At 45.6% G+C, this 25,940-nt stretch overlaps 1 protein-coding gene across 1 annotated transcript in view; it reads right to left on the bottom strand.

The window, feature by feature from the left end:
* Positions 1–8,413: 8,413 nt before the first annotated feature.
* Positions 8,414–25,940, bottom strand: part of GTF2F2 (general transcription factor IIF subunit 2) — a 198,919-nt gene continuing 181,392 nt past the window's right edge. Inside the window, exon 9 of the mRNA XM_079778843.1 lies at positions 8,414–13,159. The gene's annotated coding sequence lies outside the window, so the exon portion shown is untranslated. The remainder of the gene's footprint in view (positions 13,160–25,940) is intronic.

Here is a 25,940-nt window from a genome sequence, read left to right as displayed (position 1 = left end):
CCCCATTCCTCTCTTTCGAGCTCATTTGTGCCTGGCTGGTCCCCATTCCTCTCTTTCGAGCTCATTTGTGCCTGGCTGGTCCCCATTCCTCTCTTTCGAGCTCATTTGTGCCTGGCTGGTCCCCATTCCTCTCTCCCCAGTGTTGAGTGTCTGAGCAGTTTTGGCATGATGGTGTGAGGGCAGGATGACCATTTGCATATTAGCTCTTTATTATATAGGATGTGCTACTGTTTATCCCTCTCCCTGCACCTGCTAGAATGTAAGTTCCACGAGACAGAAAACAGGGACATAGGCTTTGCTGCAGTTTTAGTGTCTAGAATACTCTGGTGGGCACTTCATATTGGGCACTTAATAAATATTTGCTGAATAAAGTGCAAAACAAGAACTAAAAAAAAAAAAAAAAAGAAAGAATATGGGCTTAACATCTAACAAGAGTGTTGACCTTATGCAAAATATACTTTGTCTAAAAAGATGACATGCCAGGAAAGGCCTAAAACCCACATTTTGGTACAGCAACTGTGCTTGAGCTCCGCCCCTTCCCAACTTTCTCAGCAGAGTCAGCCCGCCCTGGCCCTCTGCTGCCTGCCCCGGGAGGGAGAACCGCCATGGCTGTGACAGTTACAGGGGCCGCCGGGCGCTCTGTGTGTAGTGTCGTCTTCTGGGAACATTCTGGGACACACAGACTTCGGAGTGGCTGTGGTTTGTAAGCCCGCCCGCAGCCCCTGGCGGGTCACTGCTCAGAACCGCACCCACTGCGCTGGGAGAGAACAGGCTTCTGTCTGCGAACGAGGGTGGGCACCCCTCGGAGGCGCCATAGCGGAGACCCAGGCCCTCCGTCCTCCCCGCCTCAGGACCCCGGCCCGGGCCACCTCTGCCGGCTGCGGAGCGGGGGAGCCGGGACCCAAGGCCCCTGAGGGAGAGGCGTGGCGCCCCCACTGCGAAGGGTTCCTCGCCGCAGCCACAGCCGGCGGGGGACAGACCGCGGGGTGCCGCCCACTGCCCAGGCAGGACTGCAGTTTGCTCGGGCCACTGCCTTTAAGAAGGCAAATGCGCCGGGACTGGTGTGGCTCAGGGGTTGAACGTGGACCCCTGAACCAGAAGGGCAGAGTTCGATTCCAGGTCAGGGCACAGGCCGGGGTGGTGGGCTCCATCCCCAGTGCGGGGCGTGCAGGAGGCAGCCGATCAATGATTCCCAACATCGCCCAGTGGATAGAGTGTCGGCCTGCGGACTGAAGGGTCCCAGGTTCGATTCTGGTCAAGGGCATGTACCTTGGTTGCGGGCACATCCCCAGTAGGGGGCGTGCAGGAGGCAGCTGATCGATGTTTCTAACTATCCCTCTCCCTTCCTCTCTGTAAAAAAATCAATAAAATATATTTCAATAAATAAAATAAAATACGGCTTTACATTTCTCCCCAAAACATATAATCCTTGCCTATTATTAAAAAAAAAATGATTCCCAACATTGACATTTCTATCGCTCTCCCCCCCTCCCCTCCTCTCTGAAATCAATACAAATATATATTTACAGAAGCAAATGCTGCTCAGCAGACGTCTCCATCTTTCTAGCCTCTCCTCTACTGCCCTTTCCTAGCAGAATGTACTGGCACTTGTCAAAGAAAGAAAAAGCAGCAGCTCATCAGCACATCCATCGCCTCCCCCTAGTCAACCCCATTTCACGGGACGAGGACCAGAAGCTGCATTTCCTCATTACAGAGCCCGGCCCACCGCGGTTCCAGCAATTGTATAAACCTAAGGACTGCGGCTGTAGGTTGGAGCAATGAAAACGAACTCCTCACAGCCCTGGGTTAAGGCACGAACAACTTAATGCCCTTCCCCTGGCCGCTCCCGGAGCGCCCACGACAGTGAGATGCCACCCAAAGGGGGCGCCTGCTGCGCGGCTGAGGCTTGGAGATGCACTGAAGCCTCAATATGTCCAAGTTGGAAGCGGTTCAGGGAAAGGAAAAGAAAAGGGCCAGGAGAAAACCGCTGTAAAGAGCATCTTTTTGGGACAGTCAAGTGTCCTTCATAACCGGGAAGACTCAACAGACATTTTTATAGCCTGGTGGAGAAGAGCCCAGACTTGGCGTGTTGCTTAGCAACATAAAATGTTAATAAAACCATTAAGGTGAAAACTGACAGTAAAAGACTCGGTACAAAGCTCATTATTGAGTGCTGGATGGCTAACTGGGGAGAGGTAATCTTGCTTCCAAATATTTCTTTGCAGAAAGACACCAGACATTTCTTTCGGAGTGAATGGGAACAGGGCTCTTGGTACATTAAGTTCATCTAATTTCTTCTACTAATTTGTGGTTTGGGCATTCTAAGATGGCCACAGTGATTAGCACGAGCTTATTATGAATTTATCCTTTCTGAAGATATTAAATACTCATTGTGCAAAGCACGGAATTGCCTTTGTTTATACGAAGCTCTTCATACATATATCTGCTATCACTTTTTGTATCTTGTTGTTTTGCCCTCTCTATTCCTGCCCTTTCCTACCCCAACCTAAGGCAAAGGCAGAGAAGGTTAGGACATGGTGGGGGAGAAGCATGGGGAGGGTAACCAACTGAGAGTTAATACCTGAAATCTTGCCCTCAGTGGCTTCTGAAAGTAGCAAACGTGAAAATATGAGTTGAGTATGCTAGCTCTCAAGAAACATTTAACAAATTTTGCAACCACTTCTGCAAGAATTCCCAGGAGAATTAGACTAGGTGATGAGATTATTATGATTTTATTAAAATTTCTATGACCGATAACCATAACCCATTAGTTATATCACCAGTTAGATAAATGTGGGAAGAAATGAAAAATATCTGCAAATGATTTTTTTAAAAAGTATGTAGGCAACAAAACAAAAAGGGAGCCCACTGTATGGGAGAACATATTTGGCAATGATACATCTGATAAAGGGTTAATATCCAAAATATATAAGGAACTCATATAACTTAACAAAAGGAAGACAAATAATCCAATTTAAAAATGGGCAAAGAATCTAAATAGACACTTCTCCAAAGTGGACATACAGATGGCAAAGAGACATGAAAAAATGCTCAAAGTCACTGATCATCAGAGAGATGCAAATTAAAACAACAATGAGGTATCACCTCACACCTGTCAGAATGGCTACCATCAACAAATCAACAAATGACAAGTGCTGGTGAGGATGTGGAGAAAAGGGAACCCTTGTGCACTGCTGGTGGGAATGCAGACTGATGGAGCCATTATGAAAAAACAGTATGGAGTTTCCTCAAAAAATTAAATATGGACCTGCTATTTGACCCAGTGATCCCACTTCTAGGAATATATCCCAAGAAATAAGAAACACCAATCAGAAAGAATGTGTGCACCCATACGTTCATAGCAGCACAATTCACCATAGCTAAGATCTGGGAACAGCCCAAGTGCCCTTCAGGAGATGAGTGAATAAAAAAGCTGTGGTACATTTCTACCATGGAATACTATGCAGCAGTAAAAAGGAAGAATCTCTTACCTTTAAAACAGCATGGAGGGACCTGGAGAATATCATGCTAAGTGAAATAAGTCAGTCAGAGAAAGACAAGTATCACATGATCTCACTCATATGTGGTATCCAAGTAACAAAATAAACTGATGAACAGAGTGGATCCAGAGACATGGAAGCAGGGGACAGTATGTGGAATCTCGGAGGGAAGGTGGGGGAGAGTGGGTGGGTGGGAAGTAATCACCCAAGAACCTTGCATGCATAGATGCACAGACAATGGAGCAGGGATGGGCTGGAGGGGGCCAATGGGGGGAAAAAAGGGGACATGTAATACTTTCAACAATAAAGAATTATATTTTAAAAAGTATGTAGGTAAAAAGCGTTCCTTTTTGGAAATCATACTCCCAGCTGCTGTATCTACAGTATATGTATAGAAAAAGAACTTAAATTAAACATGGCCACGTACTTAAAATGGCCCTGGTAATGTTTGTTTGCAGTTCATTGGAAGGCCACCAGAGGGTGCCCAAGCTTGCTGCCTATAAAACTCCAAGGTAAGTTGCAGTTCAAGACAGTGAGACTCAGCCAGTGACAGCTTCAACACTTGGAGGTCTCCTTGCTGGGAAGTGGCATGGAGATGTAGGCCTGACAACGCACAACCACCGGTATGAATTAGAAGATGGCTGGGCTAACGCTCATGTTGAATTAGAAAGTTTTGACTTTGTTTTCAGTTGTGATTTGCTGCTCCTTAACTCCTCTCTTTCAACTTCTCCTCCTCCAAGGATTTTTATAGTGTTGGAGAAGAATGACAACCCCTGGAAAGGTGTAATTACCGCCTAACAAATATATAGGTATACATGGGTGAATGTGAACACCCACAGAAGAGAACAATGAGTGAAATCAGCCCTACGTAATCAAAGGAACTTTGTCACATGTTCTACAAGTTGAAAGCTCTGAATATCCTCGGATTCCTTTTTATTTTCAAATACATAATCTGAATCTTTCACCTTGTTTATTGTGACTCACTGTATTATCTATTGCTGTGTTATAAATAACCCCCCAATTTAGTGTTTTAAAATAACAAAACATTCATCTTGTAGTTTATGTAGGTCAAGAATTCAGGCACCCTCAGCTAGGTGGTTTTAGCTTGGGGCCTCTATTGTGAGGTTGCTGTCAAAATGTCAGCTGAGTCTGCAATCATCCGAGTGTCTGACTGGGCCGGAGGATCGACTTCCAAGCTGCTCACTCACATGACTGTTGGTAGAAAGCCTCAATTCCTCCCCGAGGATCTCATCACAGGGCTGTTTGAGTGTCTCCACAATATGGCATTTGTTTTCTCCAGAGTGAGAGAGCTAACAGAAGGCAAGGGAGAAGCCACAATATATTTTATGACCCAGCTTTGGAAGTCACACACCATGATTTCCTCAATATCCCAATGGTTACATAGGGCACCCCAATTCAATGTGGGAGGAGACTACCCAAGGCTGTGAATATCAGGAGGTGGGGATCTCAGGTGACCCTCTTGGAGGCTGGTTACTACTCACCTTGTTTTAAAAATGCAAATTTAAATCTTTCAAATAAACATTTTGTTTAATGTTTTTCTCCCTGTGTTTTTTTAAAAATATATTTTATTGATTTTTCACAGAGAGGAAGGGAGAGGGATAGAGAGCTAGAAACATGGATGAGAGAGAAACATCGACCAGCTGCCTCCCGCACACCCCCCACCGGGGATGTGCCCGCAACCAATGCACATGCCCCCGACCGAAATCTAACCCGGGACCCCTCAGTCCGCAGACCGACGCTCCATCCACTGAGCCAAACCGGCCTCGGCTTTCTTCCTGTTTTAAAATATATTTGAGCCTAGCTGACATGGCTCAGTGGTTGAACATCCACCTATGAACTAGGAGGTCACAGTCTGATTCCTGGTCAGGGCACATGCCCAGGTTTCAGGCTCTATCCCCACTTGGGGGAGTGCAGGAGGCAGCCAATCAATGATTCTGTCTCATCATTGATGTTTCTATCTTTCTCTCCCTCTCTGAAATTAATAAAACACACACACACACACACACACACACACACACACACACACACACACACGAGTCAACTTAAAAATGTATAGCAGAAGTTTATTTTCCTATGAGTAAAGGCCTCCCTCTTATGCAGATCAGAAAACAATTTTTGAAGAGGTGTGTGTTGGGGTTTATGTCCTATCTCTAAAAGCGTCCTCTTTCTGTCCTGGCTCATATGACTCAGTTGGTTGGAGTGCTGTCCTGTACACCAAGGGGTCTCAGGTTTGATTCCCAGTCAGGGCATATACACAGGTTGGGGGTTCGGTCTCAGCACAAGAAACAACCAATTGATGTAACCCCACCCCTCTCTCCCAACCCTTCTGTTCCTCCCTCCCTTCCTCATAAAGCATATCCTTGGGTGAGGATTTAAAAAAAAAAAAAAAAGGTAAAGCTTTCTACTTTCTGATTGGGAATGACATTCTAGGATATGACAAGTTATATTAAACAATAAAACTCAATAAAAGTAATTCAGGGAGTTACTGGTCAATTTGCTTCATAATTAGCTATCCCAAGACATTTTCTGTCTGACCTGACACTAACCATACCTGAAAGGTCACTGGATTGATTATTATATTATCTTTTAACAAAGGAGGTCTTCTAAGGCAGAGAGGTTTCAAGCAACCTCAGAATGAAAGAATGGCTGAAACTCACAGTGACCTTGAATGACATTAAAAAGTTAAGAGGAGCCCTGGCTGGGTAGGTCAGTTGGTTAAGAGTGTCATCCCAATATGCCAAGGTTGCGGGTCTGACCTCCGGTCAGGGCACATACAAGAATCAACCAATGAATACATAAATAACTAGAACAACAAATCCATGTTTCTCTCCCAAATCAATTTTTTAAAAAGTTGAAAGAGAAGGATTAATAATCATTTAGCAGAAAGCCTCCACTTCCGTAAACAGAAGAGGCAGTGCCCAGGCATCAAATAGCTATGCAAATTGATCTCAACACAGAATGTACCTGAGTGAGCCCTAGCTGGTTTGGCTCAGTGGATAGAGCATCGGCCTGCGGACTGAAGGGTCCCAGGTTTGATTCCGGTCAAGGGCACATGTAGGAGGTAGCCGATCAATGATTCTCTCTCATCATTGATGTTTCTATCTCTCTCTCCCTTCCTTTCTGAAATCAATAACAATATATTTTAAAAAATGTACCAGAGTGCAATGTCCTTTTCAATGCCCTTCAATGGGAAGGGCCTGAAAGGATAAATGCCAAGAGCTTCTCTTTGTGTCAAGAAAGTGAAGCTTAACAAACATTCAGAAAATTTGTTTTTTTCTTTTTAAATCCAATGGAGGATATTTCTCCATTGATTTTTAGAGAGAGTGGGCGGGGGAGAGGTAGAAACATTGATGTGAGAGTAACACATTGATTGGCTGCCTCCTGTAAATGCATATACAGGACCAGGGCCAGGGATTAGCCTGCAACCAAGGTGGGAGCCCTTGACTGGACTCAAACGCAAGACCCTCAGTCCAATGCTCCAACCACTGAGCAAAACAGGCTAGGGCTGGTTGTTTCTTTTTTAAAAAATTTCTTTATTGTTTAAAGTATTACATATAGTATTACATTTCTCTCCTTTCCCCCCCATTGACCTCTCCCCAGCCAGCCTGACCCCCCAGCACATGCCCTCACCCCCTTGTGTCTGTGTCCATTGGTTATGCTTATATGCATGCATACAAGTCCTTTGGTTGATCTCTTAACCCCCCCGCCCCCCCTCTGAAGTTTGATGGTCTATTGGATGTTTCTCTGTCTCTGGATCTTAGTTTATCAGTTTATGTTGTTCATTATATTCCACAAATGAGTGAGATCATGTGATATTTATCTTTCTCTAACTGGCTTATTTCACCTAGCATAATGCTCTCCATGTCCATCCATGCTGTTGTGAATGGTAAGAGTTCCTTCTTTTTTTACTGCAATGTAGTATTCCATTGTGTAGATGTACCACTGGCTTTTAATCCACTCATCTGCTGATGGGCACTTTGGCTGTTCCCAAATCTTAGCTATTGTAAATTGTGCTGCTATGAACATAGGGGTGCATATATCCTTTCTGATTGGTGTTTCTGGTTTCTTGGAATATATTCCTAGATGTGGGATTACTGGGTCAAATGGGAGTTCCATTTTTAACTTTTTTTAAATTTCTTTATTGATTAAGGTGTCACATATTTGTCCTCATCCCCCCATTCCCATCCCACACCCCTCCCCACGGATGCCCCAACCCCCTGTTGAACTTAACCATTGGTTAGGCTCATATGCATGCACACAAGTCCTTTGGTTGATCTCTCCCCCCTACCCCCACCTTCCCCTACCCTCCCTCTGAGGCCCAACAGTCCGATTGATGCCTCCTTGTTTCTGGTTCTGTTCTTGTTCATCAGTCTATGTTGTTCATCATTTCCCCTAGATGAGTGAGATCATGTGTTACTAGAAATATACTTAGAAGAACCGAATGTGAGACGAGCAATAATAGTTATGCTGACAGGCAAATGAATCAGTCTGTAGTGAGTTTCTTTCTGGACCAATAGTTCTTTTGAGACCCAATTTCAATGTCCACTAGTTCCTTATGTGTACATGTCGGCACTGACCCCTCAGCTCTGGATGGTGGACAAATGGTGGTAATGCAGGTCCGACTCCCTCTGGTTTGGTCTCGCCCGGACCCAGGGGCGCGGCCTCACCCGGACCCGGGGGCGGGTGGCCTCTCCCGGACCCAGGGGCGCGCGGCCTCATCTGGGCCCGGGACTCAGCCTCGTCTGGACCCAGGGGCGCGCGGCCTCACCCAGACCCAGGTGCGCGCAGCTTCACCCGGACCTGGGATCCAGCCTCACCTGGACCCAGGGGCGCGCGGCCTCACCCGGACCCGGGGCACGCGGCATCATCTGGACCCAGGGGCGCGCGGCCTCACCCGGACCCGGGACCCAGCCTCACCCGGACCCAGGGGCATTTTTAACTTTTTGAGGAAACTCCATATTGCTTCCACAGTGGCTGCACCAGTCTGCATTCCCACCAGCAGTGCACGAGGGTTCCTTTTTCTCCGCATCCTCGCCAGCACTTGTCATTTGTTGATTTGTTGATGATAGCCATTCTGACAGGTGTGAGAACCTCATTGTTGTTTTGATTTGCCTCTCTCAGATGTTTTTTTCTTTTGAGGATGGGAAATAAGTCTGAATGGAGGCTAAAAGCAAAGTGATTTTCTCAACACTAAGGCTCTACAATTTCTATACAAGACCACTAACCAAGATCCTTCTGTGGGGAATGAGGCTAGGGTCCAGGGTAAGCCAAATTATACCAAATCTATCTACCTGTTGATGTAAGAAACATCCAAACCTGTAAGAATTTTTATTAGTTTATTTGAGTCAAACTGATAATTGCCAGGAAGCAAAATCTCAACAAATTGACAAAATCTCTGAAAATGGCAGTTTTACCACTTATTTACTTGTTTATTTTCTTATTTTCTGAGAAATTACCCAGGGGAGGTAAAGGAGGCAGGGGCTGTGAGTACAATATAGCAATTGTGGAGGGATCTAGTTTACAGGTAATCGATTTCCCTTGGGAATAACAAAATAGGCCTAGCCACAAGATAGTATTAAAATTAATGGTGCAGCCCTAGCCGGTTTGGCTCAGTGGATAGAGTGTCGACTTGCAGACTGAAGGGTCCTGGGTTTGATTCCGGCCAGCCAGCGGCTCATGCCCAGGTTGTGGGCTCGATCCCCAGCAGGGGGCGTGCAGAAGGCAGCTGATGTTTCTCTCTACCCCTCTCCCTTCCTCTCTCTCAATTAAAAAAAAAAAATCTTTTAAAAAAAATTGGCAACCTTATAAAAAATAAAAGAAAATTAAATTATTAGTGCCATTGATTAGCCAAACCTCTCCATTGCCCACTTTATACAGGGGCCAGGTCATGTTGCAAAAGAAGACTAGCCTCCTTTTCTTGAGGGACTCACGGTCAAATTTCTCCCAGTTGGCAAGTATGTACCCCCTATGGGTATCTCCAGGCACTATGAGTGGTTCCCCATCGAGAATGGCGAGAAGGCAATGGGAATCGCGCACCATGTGTTAGCAGTGGAGAAAATGGCACCAGCTGTTAACTTCTGTTCAGCAGCCTCGGTTCTTGAGTTCTGGCTAAGAGAAAAATTCAGAGCCACGCCTTAAACTATAAGAAAAGGTTTATTTAGAAAGTCACAGAGGTAGAAGTGAGCCATAGAAGAAATGGGCTCAGGAAACAAGTTACAGCAAAAGAAGGGCCCTTGGAGCTTAGCGGGGGAAGAGAGAGAACACCCGCTGGGAAAGAAGGGGTGGGGAGAGGCGCATGTGTGCTCCATAGAGAGCCGCCCGTTTTACCACTGATTTTATACACCAGCATCAAAGCAGGAGGCAGAAGGAGTGTTAGAGGAAATTCACTGGTGACAGATTAGGGAGGTGGGACAAAGCAAAGTGAGGGAATCTCAGGGATTGGATAAAAAGTAAAACAAATAGACACATACTTCTTTTTCCTATAGGTTAACGGTTAACAACTAACACGATAACAATAACAATGAGAGGCTCTGTGGTCTCCTGCAGTGGTGGGAGATTGTGCCTGCATATTGCAAAGGTATGTTATATAGATGCAAAAAGACAATAGACTCAGTTAAGGTAAAGATTGACCTCTGTCAAGGAACAGACTGGCCTAGGACATGACTACCTGCCATGCCTCCCTTTTAGCTGCAAAGTTTTAATTTCAGACCATCCTATGTGGTTACTTTAGGTCTCTGAGTTTGGGAAGTCCACCGTGGAGGCCTCCCCTGAGCTTGTCAGATTTAGTATGTGGCCCCCTTTTCGTCCACACATTTATGTACCCAGTTTACAGGATCATCCAGGTCAGTTTATCATAGTTGTTAAAGAGAATTTGGCTTTTGAGTTAAATAGACCTGAATTTAAATTTTCCCTTCACTTCTCATTGGTTGAGAACATGGAAATAATAGTAAATAATAGTATTTACTTTCCCAGGGAGTATGAGTCTGTCTGTCTATCTATCTATCTATCTATCTATCTATCTATCTATCTATCTATCTATCTATCATCTATCGGCAGCGGTACAGCACTAGAATGTTGGACCTTGGTTCAGCAACCTTGGTACCAGCAACCTTGGTACAGCATTGGACCTTGGTTCAGCAACCTTGGTACTTGACTTCTGGCTAAGAACTCAGATCCAAGACTCAAATATAAGCCAAAGTTCATTTAGAAAGTCACAAAGGTAGGAGAAGTGAGCCATAGAAGAAATGGGCTTAGGAAACAAGTTACAGAGGCAAAGGAAGGACCCTTAGAACTTAGGAGAAACAGAGAGGCCAGGAAAATGCTCCTGGGAAAGGGAGTAGGGAGACCCCACTGGGTTCTCTGTCTTGAGGGTATTTATCTGGAGGTCTCAGGGGAGGAGCCCAATATAATGTTCATCAGCTTCCCAGTTGTGTCCTTTCAGGGTCGTAGTCTCTAAGGATTGGTTGTCACCAGAGTGGGGGTGGAGGTGGGGGGTGTTATTAGTCAATGCAGCTGGTCTTGAGGTCAGCCCTGGTGTTGCTTATCTGTTTCGCTGCTTTTCTGGGCCTGCAGCTGAATGAAACAAAATTGAGGCCTAGATGTATTTTATACAGGTCAGAAACTCAGTCCCAGGACTTAATGCTTAAGGTCCACTTGTTCATTCCCCCTCTATGGGGGTCTAACATGCATGACTAGCAACAGGCCAGGGGAAGAAAGGTCAGGGGAGGATCTGAACCACATGATCAGCGAGCGCTGATAGGTCAGAGGGTCTAAACTGTATGACTGGAGATATGCCACGGGAGCAAAGGTCACCCTGGGGGAGAGGACCCAGGCCAGTTTTGCCTGTTGCTAGGTACTTGGGGCTTTCTGCCCTGGTGACCTTCTGTACCTGTCCTTGCTCTGCTCCTGCCTGGCTAGATGTTGCTGGTAGAAGTGGGGTCCTTATGGTGTCTCAAGAAAAGCATTTTTGGACACCCACAAGGGAGGATGAGGTCTGGTGGTAAGATTTGGGAGGAAATAGAAGGCTGTCCCTAGATTTTTAATATTCCATCTCTGACCATCCCACCATGAAAAGAGTCCAGTCTTGTATTCATCAAGCGCAATACAAAAACCAATGTCCAGAGATTCTGTGCCATATCAAAGCTTAGTCCATATCAAAGCTTAGTCCAGTTCCTGGCTGTGCTCCAGCCAGCTGGCGCTGCTGTACCCAGTACCCAGGCTTGGCTTGAAGCCTGCTTGAAGTCCACACGGCTGCCTGCCAGTGGCTGCTCGGGCCACATGTTTGCTATGGAGAAAAAAGGTGCAAGCAAACAGGGCAGGTGCATGTTACCCCACGAGAAAAAAAGGCTTTGTTAGGCTCAGGTTATATTAACTTGGGCTTGGGAGAGACCAGGGGCTTCTTCAAACTAATCCACTTTCCAAGCTTTCATGGGTCCTCCCCCTAACCAACCAATTTCCCAGATACTCTGGGGTCCTGTGTCCCTTATCCAATCCAATTCTTTTCCAGGCCAGACAGACAGGCCTCTATGGTTGCAATCTTGGCTCCTACAGCACATGTGCTTACCTTCCCCATAGTCTGGGTGAGTAGAACGTGGAGACTGAAAAGCGGGTCCTTCCTCCCTATATATGGGGGGAGGGGGGAGGGATTGTGTTAATCCCCTTTTCGGGGCAATGCTTCGATCCCCTGGGGTGTGAAGCTGTAGCTTCCTGATTAAGTAGGCTTATGCTTCCTAGTTGACTATACATCATGTCTGACTTCCTTTGCTCCCTTTATTTATATCTAGCTGTCTATGATAACATAATTGCCTATCACATATCTACCTAAAACATGACATGACATAGTACTTTTCTCTTTAAAAAAATTGAATAAACTCTCTGGGGAGAATTAAGGCAGTGAGAATGTGTGATTCCCCAAATTTAGATCCTCCACATGCTGGCATTTTAGAATCCCCAGAACCATGGCCAGGTTCCACCTGCTCACCATAAAGCAAAGTTTGCCAGTTGACAAGTCCTGCCCACACACAGAGGGCTTCTAATCAAATATCAACTCCCTCACTTAAAAAATGTGAATAGGCAAGAATTATCAAGGAAGCCTTCAGCACAAAACAGAAAGACCAAGATGAACAAGCAGAAAACAGACATAATTCAGAGGCAGGAAAAAACAACAACATACAACAAAACCTCTAATTAGTATCCAGGAGGCCGAGCTGTATGAACCAATATGAAAAGATGTCTGCCATATATTAAGTAAAAGAGGCAATCTGTAGAAGAGTATATATACTGAATCTAATTGTGTTAAACATATATACATAGGGTGTCCCCCCAAAATGTATACACACTTAGAATGATTATAAAGTCAGTATTTATTAACATACAGTTCATTTTCAAAATTTAAAAGAATCTACAGAAATGAATAACTATTTTTTTGGTCAATGCCCATTTTCAAACTGATGAGTGTTCTGGTCCAGGCATTGCTGATAATGTGAAGCAATGAAATTGCAAACATCAAGAATCATTTTGTTTGGTATTTGTATGCCCTCAATTCGTCAACTGTTGCTGGCATAAAAAAAATCTACTGTACAAATTTTCTTTGTTCAAAGCTTAGTCTGGCTTCACCCATTATTTAAAATCAGTTGAACCTGAAAAAGAGTGAAAATTAAGTAAGTTATCAGCTATTAAAATGTATACTCATTTTAATTATTCAAAGTGTGTATACATTTTTATGGGACACTTTGAATAATTATAAAGGCAGTGTTTGTACTTCAACTGTGTTTTCAAACTTCCAGCAGCATTTTAGGATGAATTTCCTTTGTTCAAAGATTAGTCTGGTTGAAAAGAAAGAAACATCAATCGAGCTATCAGCTGTTAAAGTGTGTGTACATGTTTTGGGATTCCCTGTATATACAGATTGCACAACGTATTTTTATAATGAAAAATACTAGTTAGTAAGATAAAATGTATGAGGTCTCTCACTTTCGTCATTAGCTTTTTTGGGGGAGCAAGAGTCAAGAGAAGCAGTAGGGAGTCAGAGAAGCAACAAAGTAAAGTTAAAAGACCAGGGAGGGCCGTGGCCGGAGTGGCTCAGTTGGTCATCCTGTGCACTGAAAGGTTGCCGGCTGGATTCCTGGTCAGGGTACATGCCCAGGTTGCAGGTTCCACCCCTGATCAGGGTGCATACCAGAGGCAACTTATTGATGTTTCTCTCTCACGCTGATGCTTCTCTCTCTCTCCCTCTCTCTAAAATCAATAATAATAAAAACCAACAACATAAAGAAAAAAGACCAGGGAGGGGAAAAGAAGGTCAGAGGTGGGGTCTGGAGGGCGAACCAGAAAGAATTGGCAGAGACGGGAAGTGATGCATAGTTGTTAATGAGAATGAGGAGATGGAAACGGATTCCAGGATCAGAATGTCCTGAGGGCAGCCAACAGTACTGGGGACCCAACCCTACCTGTCCACCTTCCACTGGGAGCTTGTTCAAAACCAGAGCATCTTACCAACACCTGCAGCTCAGTGGGAGCAGTTCCTGTGCTGTCCGGCCCGGAGAGGACTTCCAGTGGGGGTGCTGAGCTATGACAGTAACAGTCACAACTCCCACTCACAATGGCTACCACTTAATTGAGACCAATGCCTATCATTTTGTAAGTCCTACTATGTCCTAAGTATTTGCTCATTTTATCCTCAGACAATGCTTCTAGATGCAAATGTCACAATTATGCAGACAAGTGTAGATAGAGAAGGTAGGTAACTGGTCTTGGGTCACATGGATGTGTAAGAAGCAGAGCTCAGAATCAAACAGATACAGATGCTAACCTATGAAAAGACTTAACTACTTATCCCATGAATGATCTTTTCTGCCTGTCATACTTTTCTATACTTTCCCAATTTTCTACAAAGGACATGCATTCTTGATTGGCAGGAGTGGATAATCAAATTAAAAATTAAACAAACTTCCCTGGCTGGTGTGGCTCAGTTGGTTGGAATGTGGTCTTGTACACCAAAAGGTGGCGGGTACAATTCCCGACCAGGGCACATAACTACCTAGGTTGCAGGTTTGATCCCCGGTCCGAATGTGTATGGGAGGCAGTCAATTACTGTTTCTCATATCGTTTCTCTCTCTGTCTCTCTCCCCCCCTTCCTCTCTCTAAAATTAATGAAAGACATTTCCTCAAGTGAGGATTAAAAAGAAAAAAAAATTAAACAAATTATATTCTGGCCTGGCTGACATGGTTCAGTGGTTGAGCATTGGTGACCTATGGACCAGGAGGTCACGGTTCAATTCCCAGTCAGGGCACATGCCTGGGTTGCAGGCTCAACCCCTAGTGTGGGGTATGCAGGAGGCAGCTGGTCAACGATTCTCTCTCATCACTGATGTTTCTATCTTTCTCTCCCCCTTCCTCTCTGAAATCTATAAAAATATATTTTAAAAAATTATATCCTGGTAAATCCCTATCAGGGGAGGTTCTAGGTGGGAAGTTTATCTTTTTTAAAAAATATATTTTATTGATTTTTTACAGAGAGGAAGGGAAAGGGAGAGAGAGTTAGAAACATCGATGAGAGAGAAACATCGATCAGCTGCCTCCTGCACACCTCCTACTGGGGATGTGCCCGCAATCAAGGTACATGCCCTTGACCGGAATCGAACCTGGGACCTTTCAGTCCGCAGACCGACGCTCTATCCACTGAGCCAAACCGGTTAGGGCGGGAAGTTTATCCATGCAGCTGAGGATAGGGACTAGCCTGATGCTGGGGGAGGGGCCAGGGACCTGTGGGAAGGTGAGGGCTAGGAATGGGGAGACACAGGAGCAGAGGGGAAGTAGAAAATGGGGACAGAAAGGGAAGGAAAAAACTCTGAGGACCCAGATACAAACACAAGGATGATGGAAGGGAGAAGGTAGAGAGAAAGGGGCTTTGTCCAGGCCCTGAGTCCAGCCTGATGTCAGATCATGGCCGGCTGCACAGATGCCTAACTGAGACCGTCTGCCCCAGGTTGCCCACTGCCTGCTGGCTGGATTCCTTCAGTTCAGAGACAGAACGGCAGGCATGTGAGAAGGATTAACCTTCTAGAGCTGCTAGGCACAAGGACAACAGTTAGATTAGATTAAAAATTTTTTAACCTGCCCAAAACTCCCTCATCCAGGAAATACAACAGGTCCCCATTCCTCAAGCCAAATTAAGGGAGATGAACCTTTGCTCTTCCAAGAAGCCCATCCTGAGTGCTCTGGGGCTGAAGTGGGTACGAGTGTGCTCATGAACACTATGTCGAGTTTTGTCATGTTAATATGAAGCAGGGCAGTGATCCCAGTGGGCCATTTCAGAAGAGGGAGATGGGTAGGGGGATATTTTCACTCTATTTCCACCATGCCCAAGCTTCCTGCATATCTAAATGAAAACACCAGGGAACCAGGGACATACGGGGAGGAACTGGACTGTCTGGCATCAGGGCAGGAACTTGGGGGCAGCTTTCTCCTAGACAGGGGTGCTTGCAATGGTCATTGTTCCTGTGCTGGGAGCTCCCTGGTCACAAAGCTCACTGGCAGCCATATCTGAGTTTCCATCAGCCTGGCTCACACTGTTTGCTCCACCCTGGTGATTCCCTGAGACCCCACCCCATTCAATTTGTAGCCCCACCCAAGCTGTTTGCAATGGTTTTTCCATGTGAATGATCTGTCCAGGCTCAGGCCTCAGACTTCCTAAAATCTCTCAAACAAGCAGCAGCTGGCATGTACCTATCAATAAGAGGCCCAAAACCTGGCACTGGCACCAAAGCCCCACTGAAGCAAGTCCTGCTCCATAGTGATGTCTCTAACATAGCAGCTCTTCTGTTGTAGTTGCAGCTGGTTCTCACAGACAATTGGGCTGGAGGTCAATTCCTCCCAGTGACATCAACAGCAATCAAGGCTCAACTACAAGACTGTGCACACAGCCCACACAGGGGCCCAACTAGAGTGCCCAGAAGAGGTGACTGAGGAGGCTGAGCCACTGGGGGACTTACAGGACTCCTACTATACAAGGCCACTCTACCAATTCCAGGAGGCAAAGCAGCTGTATCTAATACATAGGAACAAACACAGGGAAGGAGTCAAAATGTGGAGACAAAGAAACATGTCACAAATGACAAGAACAGAAATCATCTCCAGAAAAAGAACTAAATGAAATGGAAGCAAGCAAACTACTAGATGTAGAGTTTAAAACAATGGTTATAAGGTTGCACAAGGATCTTAATGAGAGCTTCAAGGGACTTAATGCGACTTTTGAGGATCTTAGTGAGAATTTCAAAGATATGAAAAAGGACCAGTCAGAAATTAAGCATACACTAACTGAAATAACTTATAGAGAATCAATAGTAGAGGATTCTGAGAATCAAATCAATAGTTTGGATATGAGGAAGTAAAAAACACCCAATCAGAAGAGCAAAAAGAAAAAAGAACCCAAAAATATGAAGATAGTGTAAGGAACCTCTGGGACAACTTCAAGTATACCAACATTTGCATTATGGGGATATCAGAAGGAGAAGACAGAACAAGATATTGAAAACCTGTTTGAAGAAATAATGACAGTTAACTTCCCCTACCTGGTGAAAGAAATAGACTTACAAATCCTGGCTGGTTTGGCTGAGTGGATAGAGTGTCGGCCTGCGGACTGAAGGGTCCAAGGTTCAATTCTGGTCAAGAGCACATGCCTGGGTTGCGGGCTCGATCTCCAGTAGGGTGTGTGCAGGAGGCAGCCAATCAGTGATTCTCTTTCATCACTGATGTTTCTCTCTCTCTCTAACCTCTCCCTTCCCCTCTGAAATCAATAATGATAATAATAATCATCATCATCTATACTAATAAAAGGGTAATATGATAATTAGACTGGATGTCTTCTGGACATCCATCTGGATGTCCTTCCGCACAAAGCCACGATGGTGGGGGCCAAGGCAGAGGCAGTTATGGGCGACCAGGCCGGCAGGGGAGGGCAGTTAGGGGCTATCAGGCAGGCAGGCAGAGGTGGTTAGGGGCAATCAGGCAGGCAGGCAAGTGAGCAGTTAGGAGCCAGTGGTTCCGGATTGCGAGAAGGATGTCCAACTGCCGGTTTAGGCCCACAGGGATCAGGCCTAACCAGCAGTCAAACATCCCCTGAGGGGTCCTGGATTGAAGAGGGTGCAGGCCAGGCTGAGGGACCCCTCCCTCTGTGCACAAATTTTGTGCACCGGGCCTCTAGTAATAATAATAAAAAGCCTAACCTGGCTTCCCAGGTCTCAAGACAGAGGCCTGGACCCATTAAAAAAAAAAAAAAAAGGCAGCATGAGAACAGCATTTAGTTACCTACAAGGGAGTGCCCATATGACTGTCAGCTGATTTCTCAACAGAAACTATGCAGGCCAGAAGGGAGTGGCAAGAAATATTCAAAATGATGAATAGCAAGGACCTACAACCAAGATTATTCTACCCAGCAAAGCTATCATTTAGAACTGAAGGTCAGATAAAGAGCTTCACGGACAAGAAAAAAATAAAGGAGTTCATCACCACCAAACCAGTAATACATAAAATATTGAAGGGTATTCTTTAAGAGGAAGAAGAAAAAGAAAAGATAAAAAACATGAACAATATAAAGGCAATCCTATATAATAAAGAGGTAATATGCAAATTAACCCTCACACCCTCACAAGTTGGCTTCCTATGACCAGGCCGGCAGCGGGGTTAGTGAGGGATGACCAAAGGACTGAACAAGCAGGCTGTGTGGAGTGACCAGGCTGGCAGGGGGGTTAGTGAGGGAATACTGAACAAGCAGGCTGCGTGGGGTGACCAGGCCGGCGGGGGGGCAGTTAGGGGCAACCAGGCTGGCAGAGGGGGGCAGTTGGGGGCAACCAGGCCAGCGGGGGGGCAGTTAGGGGCAACCAGGCTGGCAGAGGGGGGCAGTTGGGGGCAACCAGGCTGGCGGGGGGGGGGGGCGTTGCAGTTAGGGGCGACTAGGCCAGCAAAGGGGGGCAGTTGGAGGTGACCAGGTCAGCAGGGGGGCAGGGGGGGGCAGTTAGGGGCGATCAGGTTGGCACACAGAGGCAGTGAGGGGCGATCAGGCCAGCAGGGGGGCGCAGTTAGGGGTGACCAGGACGGCAGGGGGGGGGGCAGTTAGGGGTGACCAGGCAGGCAGGCAGGTGAGTGATTAGGAGCCAGTGGTCTAGGATTGGAGAGGGTACAGGCTGGGCTGAGGGGACCTCCCCCCGATGCATGAATTTTGTGCACCGGGCCTCTAGTAAATATATATCTATCAACAATTGAATCTAAAAATCAAAATAAACAAACAAGGAATCTAATGAACAAAATACACTGATGAATAAAATAGAACCAGAGGCATAAAAACATGGGACTGAGGAATCTCAGAGGGAGGGGGGCAGGAAGAAATTACCAAATAACTTATATGCATATGTGCATTACCTATGGACACAGACAATAGGGTGGTGAAGGCCTGGTGCGGGGCGAGAACTGGGTGGAAAGGGTGAGTGGGGGGGGGGGGGGGAGGAGGGAGATATCTGTAATACTCTCAACAATAATGGTTTCAAAAAATAAAAACCAACAAAATAAAATAAAAAATATCATCATCCGCCACCACCACCATCTATCTTACGGTTTCGGTTCACTGTCAAACTCTTCCAATCTCAGTCTTCTGGCCCATCTCTCCCAGTTCCCAGAAGTGTCACCTCCATGGCACTGACTCCAGATCTCTAGCTCCACATCTTGAAGTTTTGTGCCCTTATTGCAGCTCAGACTCATCAAGTCCAGAAGGAATTTGTCAGTGCTTTTCTATGTTAATTCATAGTAAATAAATAATAGCCCAATATCATCATTTCACTTTGGATCTTTCTTCTCCTTCATCTCCCATATTCATTACTAATTCTTTTTTTAAAAAAATATTTTTATTGATTTCACAGAGGAAGGGAGAGGGAGAGAGGGATAGAAACATCAATGATGAGAGAGAATCATCGATCGGCTGCCTCCTGCACGCCCCCTATGGGGGATCGAGACTGCAACCCAGGCATGTGCCCTTGACCGGAATCGAACCCGGGACCCTTCAGTCTGCAGGCTGATGCGCTATCCACTGAGCCAAACCAGCCAGGGCTGCATTACTAATTCTGATTACTGCTTTCTTTAGAACATCTTTGTTCTACTCTTCTTGTCTATTTCCATCTTAGTTCTCAACTTTGTTACTTATCACTTCATTCACTTAACAAGTATTTATTAAATTTGTCTTGTGTGCCAAGCACAGTGCTAGATGAAGGGGCAACACTAATCCCAAATTCCCCCCCCCCCAAAAAAAAAAGACAAATTCCAACTTGGTAGGAGATGGTCACACTTTAGTGGAAAGCGATACACGTGGCCTTCATACACGGCAGTATATGTCTCCCCCTCATCCCTCCTGCATCTCTTCTGACGGGCCAGGCCAAGCAGACGGAGCGTCCAGAGCAGTTCCAATCACATAAATTCCTCCCAAGGGCCCATGAGTTCTGAGAGTGCCACTACTTTATAATTCTCACATCTCCCTATAACATGTTACTCCAGCACCATTTTTTGAAGAAGGAAATTTAAAATATAGCAAGAATTCTCAATTGTCCCCTTGAACATGTTTGCTAGCAGGGTGACACCACTGAGGAAGACAGGGCTCTAAAAGCATGATCTGCGAAAGACAGTGTAGGGGGGATGCTAACCACCAGTCATGTAGGTTTTGTAAGCTCAGTACTTGTATTAAATCAGTCTCAGAATGTGGTGTTCTGGAGAGCATGGCTTAGTTCCATATTGGTAAGCCCTCAATACATTATAACACTGTGGAATGAGTGTACAGAGACATGGGCCTGTAAACTCCACCATTGCATTTTTATCCCTTATATTAGGGTTCATGAGGCAGATGGTTTTTGGCTTAAGCCAGTTTGCTTTTCTGTCATTTGCAACTCAAAGTGCCCACAACAATGAAATAATTAACATTTGCATATTATTTTACAGATTCAAGTACTGCTTTATTCTCACAATAAACAACATAAGGTAGGCACTTTGGTAGTAGCCTTTATAAGCAAGAAATGAAATGCAGAGAAACAGCTAAAATGAACCAGTGTTCCTGCCCAGAACCTATGCCCTTTCTATTCAAACTCCCTTCTTCTGCATAGAAAGTTTTAAGTGACTTCAATTTTTCTCAGTGGGCATGGTCACCTTCTCTGTACATGATAAGCTACAGCAGTGCAGTTAGGAGTTATGCTTTTAATAATCATTAATTTGAATATTTCCTCTAATTTCTTTAAGCCCTTCTAATTTCTAATTCTGAAATGGGCCTGAGCTAAACAGTCATTCTGAGACCCCCGACTTCCCTTTACACAGTCAAAAGCCTCCAGGTAACTGCTAACTTCTCAGCCCAGCACAAACCCCTCGCCCCCCTTCCTTTCCTGCTTCCTTTCCCTCTGGAGGAATGGGTTGTTTCTTCATCCGTTATCATCTCTCTGTACCAAGTGAGGGGACACTGCCAGGTGCGAGGACAACGAAATGAAGCGGCCACAGGTCTGAGTGATGGAGCTTTAAAATTTCCTTTGTCAGGTCCTTGAAAAAGACACTTAGAAAAACCACCCCAGGCTGATTGCACTGCTTGCTCTCAACTGTACAATGATATTGTTCACCATCTCCAGCTCTGAGGTCAGTCTGAGTGTTGTCAGCCAGCATACTGGAATTGCTCTTCACACCAATTTAAATTAACTTGGCAAGTCCATGTTCATGAGCTGCAGCATTACCACCCTCTCCAAGCCCAAAAGTAGATCCTGTGTAGGTGTAGCCTCCACTTTGGTAAATAACAGAGCTGTGCACTCATTTCAGCTGAGGATGGAAGGTAGCAAACAGTTGTTTTCAAAAGAAGATTTATTCATCATTAAAAAAGAAAAAAAAAAAAGACCTGGAACAACTTCTCAGATCAAGCTGGTTTAAGTTATAAGAAATCAGCTGTTGCACCAAAACAAAAATGTGCCCCCTCTGTTATCCAATGAGGTGTATCTCACCAAAGAAAATTTAAAAAACCCCAGTAAGAACTCTGAGCATCATATGCCCTTCTAATTTTCACCACTGTGTACCCCAAGCATATCAAACTCGAGGCCCATGGGCTGCATGCGGCCCACAATGAATATTTTTGCGGCCCAGCCAATATAATGGTATGTAAGAAACGTTTTAATAAAATTTTTGTAACTTAATTTTTACAATATCCTGTTATACATAACTAGAGGCCCGGTGTATAAAATTTGTGCACGGGAACAAGGGGTCCCCTCAGCCCAGCCTTGCACCCTCTCCAATTCGGGACATTCCTCTCACAATCCTGGACTGCTGGCTCCTAATTGCTCACCTGCCTGCCTGCCTGGTTGCACCTAACTCGTCCCCCCTGCCCCCCGCTGGCCCGATTGCCCCTCACCGCCTCTGCGTGCCAGCCTGATCACCCCTGACTGCCACCCCCGCTGGCCTGGTTGCCCCTCATGGCCCCCCGGCTGGCCTGGTCGCCCCCACTGCTGGCCTGGTTGCCCCTCATGGCCCCCCGGCTGGCCTGGTCGCCCCCACTGCTGGCCTGGTCGCCCCTCATGGCCCCCCGGCTGGCCTGGTCACCCCCACTGCTGGCCTGGTCGCCCCTCATGGCCCCCCTGCTGGCCTGGTCGCCCCACGCAGCCTGCTTTGGTCATCCCTCACTAACCCTCCTGCCAGCCTGGTCATAGGCAGCCATCTTGTGAGGGTTAATTTGCATATTACCTCTTTATTATATAGGATTATTAATAACAAACTACAACGTTCGCTAATGACTGATTACTATAATCATGTTGCATTCATTTCCCTTACGCGCCTTACACGCAGGTGCACCATTTCTCTCCACTAATACTAGCAGTGAATATTTTAGCAGTCGATTGCCAGGTCGTTAGTCTTTTTGTATTTTTATTTTAAAAAAATATATTTTATTGATTTTTTACAGAGAGGAAGAGAGAGGGATAGAGAGTTAGAAACATCGATGAGAGAGAAACATCGATCAGCTGCCTCTTGCACACCCCCTACTGGGGATGTGCCCGCAACCATGGTACATGCCCTTGACCGGAATCAAACCTGGGACCCTTGAGTCCGCAGGCCGACACTCTATCCACTGAGCCAAACCGGTTTCGGCAAGCCAGGTCATTAGTCTTGGACTGACTTGTTTGGTGTGCGCAACAGGAAATATTTCGCTTTCGGAGAACAAGAAGGTTTATTTGCATTATGCTTATTAATTTGTGCAGTTATTCAGTGTCTGGTAAGTTAATGTTCAAGAAAAACATTAACTTTGATTAAAATGTTCTATTATCTTATGCTAATGACTACTCATTTATTTCAGCCCTTTGTATTCAGCATGTCTCTATCAAAATAAACCCACGTTTCTATGAAAATTGAAGCTTTTGTTTTTTTGCAGCCCACATAAACTTAAACCTTGTTTACTTGGCCTGTGTTAGCTTTTGCGTTTGACATGCTTGGTGTACCCCAAAGCGCATAGGACTTAAGGTATGATTCAAAGTGTCTATCTTCCAAGGAATGACCCTGAAAAAGTGTTTTCTCCATCTATTCTTTGTGTTCTCATCTTCTCAAATGTAGAAGCTGAACCTTGAAGGGCAAGGAAATTGGAGTAGACCTCGTAAGAGAAAGAACCAAGAGACCTAAAATCCCAAATGAGAGGACTGGTATTTCCAAGGGTAACTTCATGCTCAGGGCAAAAGTACTCCCTCCTCTCAGTTTCCACTGGGACACTCACCCTAAGGAGGGACCGAATCTGGAAAACCAGGCTGTGGGGGGAAAGAGGGGATACAGGGTTGGCTATGCAGGGGTGGACAGAACTCTTGCCTGCTCTGATGGCCCTGGGGTGGGTGGGCGCAGCAAGCGGGGGGAGAGGGGAGGGAAACCTGGTCTTGGGGCACCTGAACATACAGGGTTCTAAACCAGTTAGCAAGGGCTTTCAGACCAGTCAATATTTACCTTTGTTTTATCCCAAACTGGAGTTACCATTTGGTCTGTTTGATAAAAACAAATGCCATTAGCCAATATTGGTTTTCCTAGGTCCTGAGTTTTTTCATCCCTGTTAATGGCTTTTGGCTATTTCCTGTGAAAAAGCCAGAAATAAAAGATGTGAAATTCAAGTTATCATCAGTGACAGTAGCTCCAGAAAGAGAGTTAACAATAAACACTTACTAAACATATTATGTGGCAGGCGCTGAGCCACTTTACAAACTCTTCTCACAGCACCCTCCCAGTCCCTGCTGGGGATAAGTACTCACATCTTTGGGCTTCAGATGAGGGCAGGGGCTTCTCACAAGGGGTCCAGGTCACAGCGTCAGCGTGGGTTCATTCCGAGTTCTCAGCGCAGGCTATGGAGTGTGATGTGTAAAAGGAAGATACCACTGTGTTTTCTAGAAAAGCCTGATACTTTCCTGCAGGCTGTTCACGGCCAGGAAAACACGTCCACCCTTTATCAGTTTCTGGTTGAAAATTTTGGTGAATGCAATTGTTTCCAGACCTGGCTGATCATCAGAAGTAACTGAGGAGCTTTATAAAAATATAGAGGTAGGGCCCCCTCCCAAGGGATGTTTCGGTGCTGTCAGGTAGTGCCTAGCAGTCTGCATTTTACCACCCAACCCGTATGGTGCTGATGATCAGACAGATAGGCTGAGAACCCTGAGGCTGGAGAGGGCCTGGCTGGGAGTGTATATGCACTGGCCCAGCTCTGCCACTAGCGGATGGCGATGTTAATGGTTTACCTTTTCTGTGCCTGTGTTTTTGTGTCTGTAGAATAGGGATAGAAATCGCTGTCAAGTTCTCCGAGATGCTAAAAGTGCTTTTTCAGTGCACACAGCAGTGTGTAAGTTCACACATTATCTCAACCTTTTTAGAATTGGGAATCAAATACTTTTAAATTGCTGCTAATCATATGTGTGTAATGGTAGGTTAACTCTTGCTTTTACTGCACTTTAGTCTCTTGCATCTTATTATGCACCCAGTGCATTAGCCCTTTATACTGTATGCTGAAATTGTATATAAACACGATCCACTTTTCTTCTATTGGTTGAGCACTCTGTTCTTCTACCACTACATGGGAATCACTGGAGGGCCTTTTCCTCAGAGCTTTCACCATTTCCTTGAAATTCATTGGTGAACCTCTCCCCTACTACTCTTACTATCTCCTTAGTTGTAGGTTTCTTAACTAGAGAGGAATATAATGGAATGATGGCTTGATGGTTACCAAAATGTGACTTCAGAATCTTTGTATTGCACATCTGGGAATAACTGGCTCAGATGGAGGGTACTTCGGTCACTTTCTGGAGTGCTCCCAGACATAAGCCCTTCCTTGGGAACCACTCCTGCCCCTACAGCTATAGCCACCACTAGAGGGAGCCTCTGTGGCCATACTGATGGGGAAAAAAGAGACATTTTGGGGGATTGGCAATCTAAATCTAGTCACTGCCCCTTTAATTGTCTGGTCCTGCAAGACCTGTTTACTCCCATTTTAGAGAGGCCATAAACCATCCCCAGACGAAGTTATCAGTGCTGGCGCCAGGCTAGTCCTTTGGTTGAGGTCTCAAAGCCCCAGCACATGGGGCTCTTTAAGAACTTGCAAAGGGGACCGGAAAACACCATATTTGGGAGACAAAAGACTGGGAGAGATATAAAAAGAGACATCTTTCTCCATGTTGTGGCTCAGAATTTGAGAGAGATATTCTGCTCTGAGCCCGCCAGCGTAATAAATCTGTGTAACTCCATTTCTCTAAGCGTTGCTAGGTTTTTCTCCGGTCTTCAGTAACAATACGTGCTTCTTTTCACTGATCATATTAGGGGTGGACACCTGCCCTAAGATGGGCAGCAATCAGATTCTTCTGGGAAATCTGGAGCTGGGATCCAGAATTAGAGTCAGCCAGCTGTGGGAAGCTGAGCTGAAAAGTGATATAAAATTGAGGCCAGAGCTGGCACTGTGTCAAGACAAAGCAAAGTGCATGCTGAAGTTATGGGGGAACCAAGCTGCAGAGAACAGTAGGAAACAGGTGAACAGAGGCAGGCCAATGACAAAGACCAAGCTGCCCCTGAGAGAGGCAGGGAAGGGCCAGTCCCTGGGAGGGCTGACTTCCTGACTCTGAGCCAACTTGAGTGGATTTCTCCTTCTTACAACTGAGAACCCTGAGTAGGATGGAGTAAAGAATGGGTGATAGACAAATACTTCTGGATGCATGCAAGAGTGTGTGGAAGCAGGTGGACTAGCAGCAAGGGGCAAGTGATGCTACGAAGTCAAGTAGTGAATGTTTTTTTCTAGAACACACATGCCTGTCTAGTGCCTGCCATCCTGTCAACAGCGGGATGCTGATGTGTATGACTCAGTGTGAGTTGCAGTTGGGCCTGTGCCACGTGTAGAAGCCCCTAGTGAGA

The sequence above is a fragment of the Cnephaeus nilssonii genome (genome assembly GCF_951640355.1).
Source record: "Cnephaeus nilssonii genome assembly, chromosome: 8".
Taxonomy (NCBI): Eukaryota; Metazoa; Chordata; class Mammalia; order Chiroptera; family Vespertilionidae; genus Cnephaeus; species Cnephaeus nilssonii.
The sequence above is the reverse complement of the archived record's forward strand: the minus strand, read 5'-3'. Positions and strand labels throughout refer to the sequence as shown.